The following is a 10,357-nucleotide window of genomic DNA, read 5'->3' on the forward strand; positions in this document are numbered from 1 at the left end:
TTGGCTATGGAAATTGGCATTGGAATTGACAAAGGCAAAAGGAGATAAATGGAAATTAATAAAATAAATAAAGGAAAATAGGGGAAAATGAAGTTAAAGAGTCAAGAATATGCATGCAAGGGAAAATGAAGGAAAATTAAGGAAAATAAAAGGAAAATTGAAACCAAAGAAGAGGGAGAACATTCTATGCCTCTCTTGGCTACTCTTAGTTACACTAAGTCACTCTTACACACTTACACTCTTGGAAATTCTAGAAATCACTTTGACATTGACACATTCTCACTTGGACTTGGAGAGAGAGAGCACCTGGATACAGGCAAGAAAACAAAGCGAAAGAAAGGGAGCACAAGGAGAAGGTTGGGAGAGCAGCTAAAACTAGAGGATTTTGTAGGTAACAAGTTGTGTGTGTGATTTCCTTGATGGGTTTTGAATTCATGGTGCATGCATTTGGTTTACATGATTATTTTTTTGTCTTTAGCATGGGATTTCTTGGATTGACAATGTGTTCATATTTTCCTTACCATTTCCTGAATGGCCATGGTGTTTTGGGATTTATTTTTGATTTAGCTTTAGATTTCTAGAATATTTTGGAACCGGGTTGAGGCGGTCTCAAGAAAATACCAAGGGTTGGGGGTGGAGATGGTTCTTCGGGAAGCCCTTGATAGGTGGGTGGAGACAGGAAAATTCCTCTTGCTATGGTGAATAAATTCTGAGGCATCCAAGCTTGTGTTTGTTTGGTTATCTTTATAACGGTTTATGTGAGATCACGATGGCTTGAGGGTGGAGGTGGTTTAACTTATGGATTCCCTGTTTGGTTATATTTTATTTATCTTATGAGACCCCACATTCATGATTGGAATATGGCACATGGGTGATTGGATGAAAGAAATATTTGTTTCAACCTAATCTATGGTTGAGTGGTACATGGAAGTCCCTGACTTGGTTGGAATTTGCATATATTAATATGTGTTATTCCTTATTGAGATTAATGAGCACAAGTACTGGTTTAATGTATGATTTTATGATTGGTTTGGCATGGTTCCATTCTATTTAAATGCTGGTGATATGCATGGTATATTTCCCATTATATGATGTGCTCTTGTTATAGATCCATTCCATGGTTTGATGGGCTCTTGATTAATTTATATGAATGCATGAATTAATGCTTATTGTTGCAGCTAGTAAGAGAGGCATCAAGCCTTCATGATGATGCTTTGATGAACTTAATGAATTATTGTACAAATATGCATTCATGACCTACATGTACTATGCTTACAAAGTGTTTGTATAAATGAATAATTTGGAATGCCAACTTCTTGGGGTCGTAAATTTTGCATATGATCTCCATTTGGATATCGTAATACCTCGTTTCAAATATTTCCATGAGAAGGCCGAAAACTGAATCTATGAAACATATTAATGCATTTTTTCGGTTTTCCCATTTTCCTTGAAAATGTTGTTTAGGCCATAAAAATGGTCTCGAAAGTTTAGGACCCGAAAAACTACCAAAAATAGAAAGTTGTGTCAAATTTAAGGAAACAAAAATGAAAGGAAATAGCGTTGGGTCAAGTTAGATTGATAACATTGTGATCATGTGTCACTGGATGTTTGCAGTTAGTTCTGGACATGTGGACCCCATTTTCCATAAGTGTATCATGGAAATCAGGTCGCACATAGTAACTCTCATCTCATGTTTACCCTGGAGATCTTGTAAAAGCGAGTAGATGTGGGGTGGGGTGTTACAGAGTGGTATCAAAGCAATTTCGTTCCTTGTAAACCTTTCTCTAGTACTGATATTACAAAATGGTATCAAAGCAATCTTTGCAGTATTAGACCTCAGGGTAAATGTATATGGTTATGGTTATCATGCATGCAATTACAATTATAGTTTTGTATTATCATATTGATTCATGCATGATGTTGATATGTTGTTTTTATTATGATATATTGTGCTAATTTGGACTAACTTGTGTAGATGCAATAGCCTCCCTTGAGATACATTGAGGTATGATTTTGATTATGTCTTCTATTTTGTTTATCTAACATGGTATGATTGTAGGACAATAGAAGATAAAATATGAAGATTAGAATGGTGGATTATAGTTCACATGACTCCTCATACAGGCTCGAAGTGAAATCAATGGAATGGGAGAAGTCAGTTGAGCAACAAGGAGAGGAATATTCTCCTGATCTAGCAGATATATTGAGGAGTCTGAGGGAAAATATTAGAAGTTGTAAAGTAGATAATGAGAAGTTGATTGAAGCACTGAAAAGGCTTGCGAAAGCTCAATAAAAGCAATTTGAGGTTAATGTAGTGATTATTCAAAGCCTTTCAGACTTATAGAAGCAAGGACAATTGGGGATCAATCATGGAGATAGGAAAGAAGAAAAGAATAATGGAGCAAATGGAAGAAGGTCTCAAAGAAGGTACAATATGGACAGTGATGATACACAACTGAGAAGTGTTAAAAATGCAACAAGATGATGGAGGTTAGTGAAAAGAAGTCGCCTTCACTAAGTGGGCTCGCAGGCTATTTTTGGCGCAAAGTCTATTTTTAGACTATGTCTATTTTTAGACATATGGATCATGGTCTATGAGTTGCAGGATGTTATTTATGGATGATTGGTCATGTTGGTAAAAATAGATGGACCTCTATTTTTAGACATATGGGCGGAGTCTATTTTTAGACTGCCAGTCAAAAAATAGAACAGTCGAATATTATTAGCTCTTAATAATATTTGGACTATAAACATTACCTTATCCTCTTACAGAACTTCAGTTCGAGCTACGGATGTGGCGCATGCAACTGAAAGAAGGAAATACGCTTTTCCTGTGGGTTAGTTGAGCTATTGCATGATGGAATTCAGTTAGAACTCAAGTGATTGAGTTTGGTGGAGTTGATGGAGTTGTGTTCAGTTTTATTTAGTTGAACTAGTTGTATTTAGTCTAACTGCCAAATACATTAGTGATGAGTGATGTGAATTAATTATTAATTAATTCACTAATTATTAACTCATAAATCAACTAAAGAATACATCAGTTAACTCAGTGCATGGACAGTTCAGTGGAGACAAGTGTTAGAGGTGGGTGAAAGGGTGAGACTACTATCAGTTGTGACTATAGCTATGCATGAGATTTGCACAATCATTGATTGAGATTGCCAATGAGGATTGCGCAGTACAAGCAAAATGGAATTCGAACTTGGATCTGATCCATTCTCAACTTGGATTGCATAGTAGAGGCATGCAAACAGTGGAGGAGATTTGAACCCGTGACTTGTTCAGATATGAGCTAGTTTGTGTGTAGCATGTGGAGATAGTACTGAGTACTTGTGAGGAGTATTGTACTATGTATTGTTACATGTTCTCTATCATTATAATATATAGATAGTTGGGGGTTTTCAGCCGTATGATTTCCCCATTACACACTGTGTTGATATGTGTGATTGATGTTTCAATGTGCGCATGCGTTTGTTTTTTTAATTTCGCAAATTGATGATCAATGGTAGAGGAGGTTATGTATTATGCATGCATTCCGCAAATAGTGTATAAGCAGGATAATCTCTGTGAATAAGTGTTATATTATTCAAATTTCTACATGGTATCGGAGCGAAGTTGATCATCAGATCTATTATTCAGAAAGTGATTACATTTTATTTCTTCAGGAAGAGTCCGTAATCGGGCCAGGTAGCCTCTGGATTCATCCTTCTTTTGGAAGGTGAGATATCCGGTAAATTCCCATACAGTCAATCTCTGTACGGGAAATACTTTGTTCTCACGAATTTTAGATTAGAAGCGATTGAGTTTTGAGCTGGTGGAATTCGAATTTGTAGCAGTGTTTTCTTGGTGTCGAAGTTGAAATGTCTTTCAACAGATTGCGATTGGAGTATGCCCTTGAAGGCAGCTCAAATTATATTGCATGGAAAGATAGGATGGAGACGGTGTTAGATGACAATGGGTTGAAGGAGTTCATAGATGCTGAGGTCCCAAAGCCTACTGATGCTGCTTAAGTTGAGGCTTGGCAAAAGAAGACAACAAAGTGTCGAAGGATTCTGTTGGAGGGCGTGAAGGATCACATTGTATCCATCCTGCATGGAAAGGCTTATCCATACTTGATGTGGAAAGCATTGACAGATTTATTCCAAAGCAAGAGCGACCAAAGGAAGTTGGCGATCAAGGATAAACTCAGAAACATTAAGTTTGAGAAAGGAGACAGTATGCCCAAGTATCTCACAAAGTTGACCTAATGCCGGGATGCCTTGGGAAGTGTGCGGGTGACTGTCGATGATGAGGACTTGGTGAGCTTGGCTCTCCTTGGTCTTCTGAAGAGTTGGCATTCCTATCAGGACTCTGTCAATGGTTGGGAGAAATTGCCAGGATGGGAGAGACTTTGGTCTGATCTTGTGCAAGAGGATATCAGGCGGAATACCAGGGACGAATCTTCATCAAAGGCATCTGATGAAGAAAATTGCGCTTTGGCTACCAAAGCAAATAAGGGGAAGAACAAGAAAGCTTCTCATTCTGGTGTGAAAGGCAAGAAGCAGGACATGTCCAAGGTGAAGTGCTTTCACTATCACCAGCACGGACATTATGCCACAAATTGTCCGCAGAAGAAGAAAAATAAGCAAGTTGTTGGATCTGCAGCGGGAGAGGCCTTAGCCTCGCAGTTTGAGTTGGATTTTTTGCTGATCGCATGCTTGGTATCAAGTGTGATGGGATCGGTATGGTTCTTGGATAGTGGTGCGTCTTTTCACATGACAGGAGATCGAGATTTGTTTTATGATCTGGATGAGAAAGATCTTGGAGTGCACATCGAGATGGGCGATGATGGTAGATACAGTGCGATTGGTATCGGTACCATTTCTTTTGAGAGGGAGTCTGGTAAACCCTTCGTATTGAAGGAAGTGATGCATGTTACAAGATTGAAGAAGAATCTTATCTCTCTGGCAATGTTAGAAGACAAGGGATATGATGTTATCTTCAGCGAGGGAAAGGATTTCCTGCGCAGTAAGACAACTGGAGAAACCAAGAAGATAGGGGTTTGAGTCAAGAACCTTTATCAATTGCATGTAGATGGCTGCGCAGTAATGGCATGCAAGGTAGAAGGATTGGTGAGTCGAGATGATGGCGAGCTGTGGCACCAGAGATTGGGCCACCTTCACCATGGAGCCTTGAAGATACTGCAGCAGATTTCTACTGGGCTTCCTAAAGGCACTCTTGCACAGTCAGATCAGTGCAAGGGGTGTACTTTGGGAAAATTTGTGAAAGCCACCTTTCACGAGAAGGATAGTTGCGCCACGACGATCCTTGAGAGAATTCACACAGACGTGTGTGGACCTTTCTCAGTAGCTTCGACAGCAAAGCACAAGTACTATGTGATCTTTGTTGATGATTTCTCTCGAAAGTGCTGGATCTTCTTCATGCAGAAGAAGAGCGAGACATACTCAAAGTTCTGTGAGTTCAAAGCACTGGTCGAGAAGGAATCGGGGAAGAAGGTGAAGGCTCTTAGGAGCGACAATGGTGGTGAATTCATCTCTGGCGAGTTGAAGGACTTCTGTAGTGCAAAAGGGATTCGAAGAGAGCTCATAGCTCCCCATAACCCACAGCAGAACGGGGTTGCTGAGAGGAAGAACAGAATGATCATGGGTGCTGCACGGGCGATGTTGCATGATCAGGGCCTACCCCTTCACTTGTGGGCGGAGGCATGCAATACTGCAGTATATGTGCAGAACCATTGTCCTCACAAGATACTTGGCATGAGTACACCCGAGGAGGCTTATTCTGGTAAGAGGCCTGATATTTCCCATTTGAGGATTTTTGGTTCTCCTGTTTACATGCATGTGACGAAGGATGCCAGGAAGAAGCTAGAGCTGATCGCAGAGGTTGGGATATTTTTGGGGTACACTGATATGCCCCACAACTATCGTGTGTATTTGCCAGACAGTCGCAAGACTATTGTGCGACGAGATATCAAATTTCAGGAGGAGAAAGCCATGAAGTGTTCGCTTGAGAGGGAGCCACACTTGCATGTAGATGAGGAGCTATTAGTTCCTAAGGATGAGCTTCAGGATGTGGATCAGCCATAAGATGAAGTTCATGGAGTGGAAGAGACCACTCATGCAGCACCAACCATCAGAGGGTGAAAGCGCACTACAAAAGCTGATCTACTGGCTCAAGATGCAGAGAAGGTTATAGGACCACCTACAACATAGCGCAGACAGAGACAATCACCTGATCGGTACACTGGATACATGGCTCTTGTGAGCAAATGTGTCGTGACTGAGCCATCCTCTTTTGAGGAAGCTGTGTAGGATCTCGCATGGGTAGATGCCATGGTGGAAGAGTATGATTTGATTGTCAGAAACAGTGCATGGGAGATTGTCCCAAGACCGGAGGGGAAATCAGTGGTGGGTTCAAGATGGATCTACAAAGTGAAGCAGGCAGCTGACGGGAGTGTGGAGAAGTACAAGGCAAGATTTTTTTCCCGAGGCTTCTCACAGATAGAGGGGATCGATTATAAGGAGACCTTTGCACCTATCACAAGGTATTCTTCCATACAGACGATTCTTGCTCTCTCAGTGCAGATGGGGTGGCACATCCATCAGATGGATGTGAAGACTGCGTTCCTCAACGGAGTCATCGAGGAGGAGGTGTACATAGAGTAGCCCGAAGGTTTCGAGATTTTCAGCAGCAAGTCGCATGTGTGCAGGCTCAAGAGAGCGTTGTATGGGTTGAAACAAGCACCTCGTGCTTGGTACACACGGATAGACAATTATTTCACCGGACTTGGATTCTCCAAGAGTGAGGCAGATCTTAACCTATACCAGATTGTGGTGGAGGGTAAGTTGTTGATCATTATACTTTATGTAGATGATTTGATTTTGACGGGAGATGAGCTGGCTATACTTTCATGCAAGGAGGATCTTGATAGAGAGTTTGAGATGAAGGACTTGGGCCTCCTTCATTATTTCCTGGGATTGGAAATTTGGTAGCGCAGTGATGGACTATTTGTTTCTCAGGGTAAGTATGCCCAGGAGATATTGGAGAAGTTCAACATGCATGGTTGCAAGCCTGTTGATACTCCTCTTCCTGGAGGTTGGAGGAAGGAGGATGCTACTTCAGCGGAGGTAGTGGATGCCACTGTTTATCGATAGTTGGTGGCGTCACTTATGTATCTGGTCAATACATGAACCAATATATGCTATGCTATTAACCAGCTTTCACAAGCTATGGTTAAGCCAACCAATCTCTTCTGGAAGGCAGCCAAGCATGTATTGCGTTATCTCAGAGGCACATTGGGATATGGATTGTGGTACAGACAGGAGGATAAGGTGAAGCTATGTGGCTTCACGGATACAAAATGGGCAGGGAGCCCAACGGACAGAAAGAGCACATCTGGAGGGATCTTCAGTATCGGGTCGACAACAGTTTCTTGGTACAACAGGAAGCAGAGATCCGTGGCACTCGGTTCAGCAGAGGCCGAGTATATGGCAGCAAGTTTGGCTACATGCGAGGCTATATGGATGAGGAAGATCTTGGTCGGGTTGTTCGGGTCACACTTGGAGCCTACTGTGATTTATTGTGATAACCAGAGTTGCATTAAAATCTCAGCTAATCCAGTATTTCATGATAGATCCAAGCATATCGACATCAGGGACCATCATATCAGAGATTGTGTGCAGCGGAGAATCATGTTACTTTCATACATTCCCACGGAGGATCAAGATGCTGATATCTTGACGAAGGTGCTCACCAGGAGCAAATTCGAATACCACAGAGGTAGATAGGGGTTTCAGATAATCCATATCTTGTTGAGAGGGAGTGTTGAAAATGCAACAAGATGATGGAGCTTAGTGAAAAGAATTCGCCTTCACTAAGTGGGCCCGCAGGCTATTTTTGGCGCAAAGTCTATTTTTAGACTATGTCTATTTTTAGACATATGGATCATGGTCTATGAGTTGCAGGATGCTATTTATGGATGATTGGTCATGTTGGTAAAAATAGATGGACCTCTATTTTTAGACATATGGGTGGAGTCTATTTTTAGACTGCCAGTCAAAAAATAGAACAATCGAATATTATTAGCTCTTAATAATATTTGGACTATAAACATTATCTTATCCTCTTACAGCACTTCAGTTCGAGCTACGGATGTGGCACCAGGCACATGCAACTGCCAGAAGGAAATACGCTTTTCCTATGGGTTAGTTGAGCTATTGCATGATGGACTTCAATTAGAACTCAAGTGATTGAGTTTGGTGGAGTTGATTGAGGAGTTGATGGAGTTGTGTTCAGTTTGACTTAGTTGAACTAGTTGTATTTAGTCTAACTGCCAAATACACTAGTGATGAGTGATGTGAATTAATTATTAATTAATTCACTAATTATTAACTCATAAATCAACTAAAGAATACATCAGTTAACTCAGTGCATGGACAGTTCAGTGGAGACAAGTGTTAGAGGTGGGTGAAAGGGTGAGACTACTATCAGTTGTGACTATAGCTATGCATGAGATTTGCACAATCATTGATTGAGATTGCCAATGATGATTGCATAGTACAAGAAAAAGGGAATTCGAACTTGGATCTGATCCATTCTCAACTTGGATTGCGCAGTAGAGGCAAGCAAACAATGGAGGAGATTTGAACTCGTGACTTGTTCAGATCTGAGCTAGTTTGTGTGTAGCATGTGGAGATAGTACTGAGTACTTGTGAGGAGTATTGTACTATGTATTGTTACATGTTCTCTATCATTATAATATACAGATAGTTGGGGGTTTTCAGCTATATACTTTCCCCATTACACACTATGTTGATATGTGTGATTGATGTTTCAATGTGCGCATGCGATTGTTTTTTTTAATTCCGCAAATTGATGATCAATGGTAGAGGAGGTTATGTATTATGCATGCATTCCAAAAATAGTGTATAATCAGGATAATCTCTGTGAATAAGTGTTATATTATTCAAATTTCTACAAGAAGAGTGTTGATGGACTCTTGAGCACAATTGAGAACAGTCAAATCTTAGTCAAACTATTTGATTGCATGGAGGAGGAGCTATGCAAGTGACTAAAGGCTTCCAGTTGCTCCCTAGAGCCTACAAGCCAACAAATGTGGTCGAATTTGTCCCGTGACAAGCCAATGACTGTAACCCAAAACTATAAAAAATAGATGCGAGCTTCAGACCCTATAATTTCGTACCTTTGCGAACTTATTTTGTCGACTGAGCCTCATATTTGTGTGAACCAATCAATCAAGAAGAGAAGAAGAATTTGCTTGGTGATTTCCAAATGATCTTGATGTCACTTGTATTTATAGGCTTCCAAGGGTGATCAATTTACCATTAGGGCCGACCTATCCAAATGTGCATATGTGGGCTTTTCTTCATAAGTACACTTTCCCTTGTCCAAATTTGATGATATTTAGGTTGATTTTGGTCCTCTTGGAAAGAGGAATTAAATTAAATAATCATATCGATCAAATTAGATGTCAAAAGTGGATTTTTACCCTAGTTTCATAATTCAACAACCGGCACACATGTATTTTATTCTAGCTCTACTTATGGGAATCATCATCACCATCACCATCAACATTATCATAGGAGTGAGAAACAATATTTTCAGAAGGAATTAAAGAAATACAAGCCACCTACTTTTGGTGGGGAAATGAATAAATCAAAAGATACAAAAGCATGGCTGCTTGGGATTGTTAGGTTGTGTTATATTCTTTCCACGACTACCCACGTAGTTAACCGGGGGGCTGCCCCCCCCCTTCGTTGCGTCGATTGCATAGCAGGGGGGTCATAGGGGGTTTGAGGGGTGCAAGTAACCCCCCTCTATGGGGTCCGGGGTAGCACCCCATAAAAATTTGTTTCTGGACCCTATATTAGGTTGGGCGGACCTACCGATGGTTCTGTGCATGATTTTCGCACATAGTTTTGGACGCGATGGTTTTCGGTCCATGGTTTTGGACACGATGGTTTTATGTCCATGGTATTTGATGCTTCAGCATGTATAAATATGTATTGTAACATTGAAAGGAACATAATGAAAAAATAAAGCTAGTAGTCCTGGTTTTGGGATCCAGGGTAAAATCTATGTGTATATGTGTTTTATGTGTTATTCTCTCACATTGTTTATTTTCTATGTTTTAGAATTCGTATGCAGGTAATTTCTGTATAGGGTTAAAACCTACATTTGGTATCAGATTTGTTTTGGCTTCAAGGGGATGCCTTTGTTGCTGAGGGGTTTCGCTCAGGCCTGTGGTAGACCCTGTTCAGTGGGAGATTTGCGAGATCAATTCTGGTGGTGAAAGAAGATGGCGAGCAGTGGAAAGATAGAGATCGAGAAATTTAAT

The sequence above is a fragment of the Pinus tabuliformis genome, chromosome Q (genome assembly GCF_031772625.1).
Source record: "Pinus tabuliformis cultivar Carrire ecotype Pingquan chromosome Q, CPIR1, whole genome shotgun sequence".
Classification (NCBI taxonomy): Eukaryota; Viridiplantae; Streptophyta; class Pinopsida; order Pinales; family Pinaceae; genus Pinus; species Pinus tabuliformis.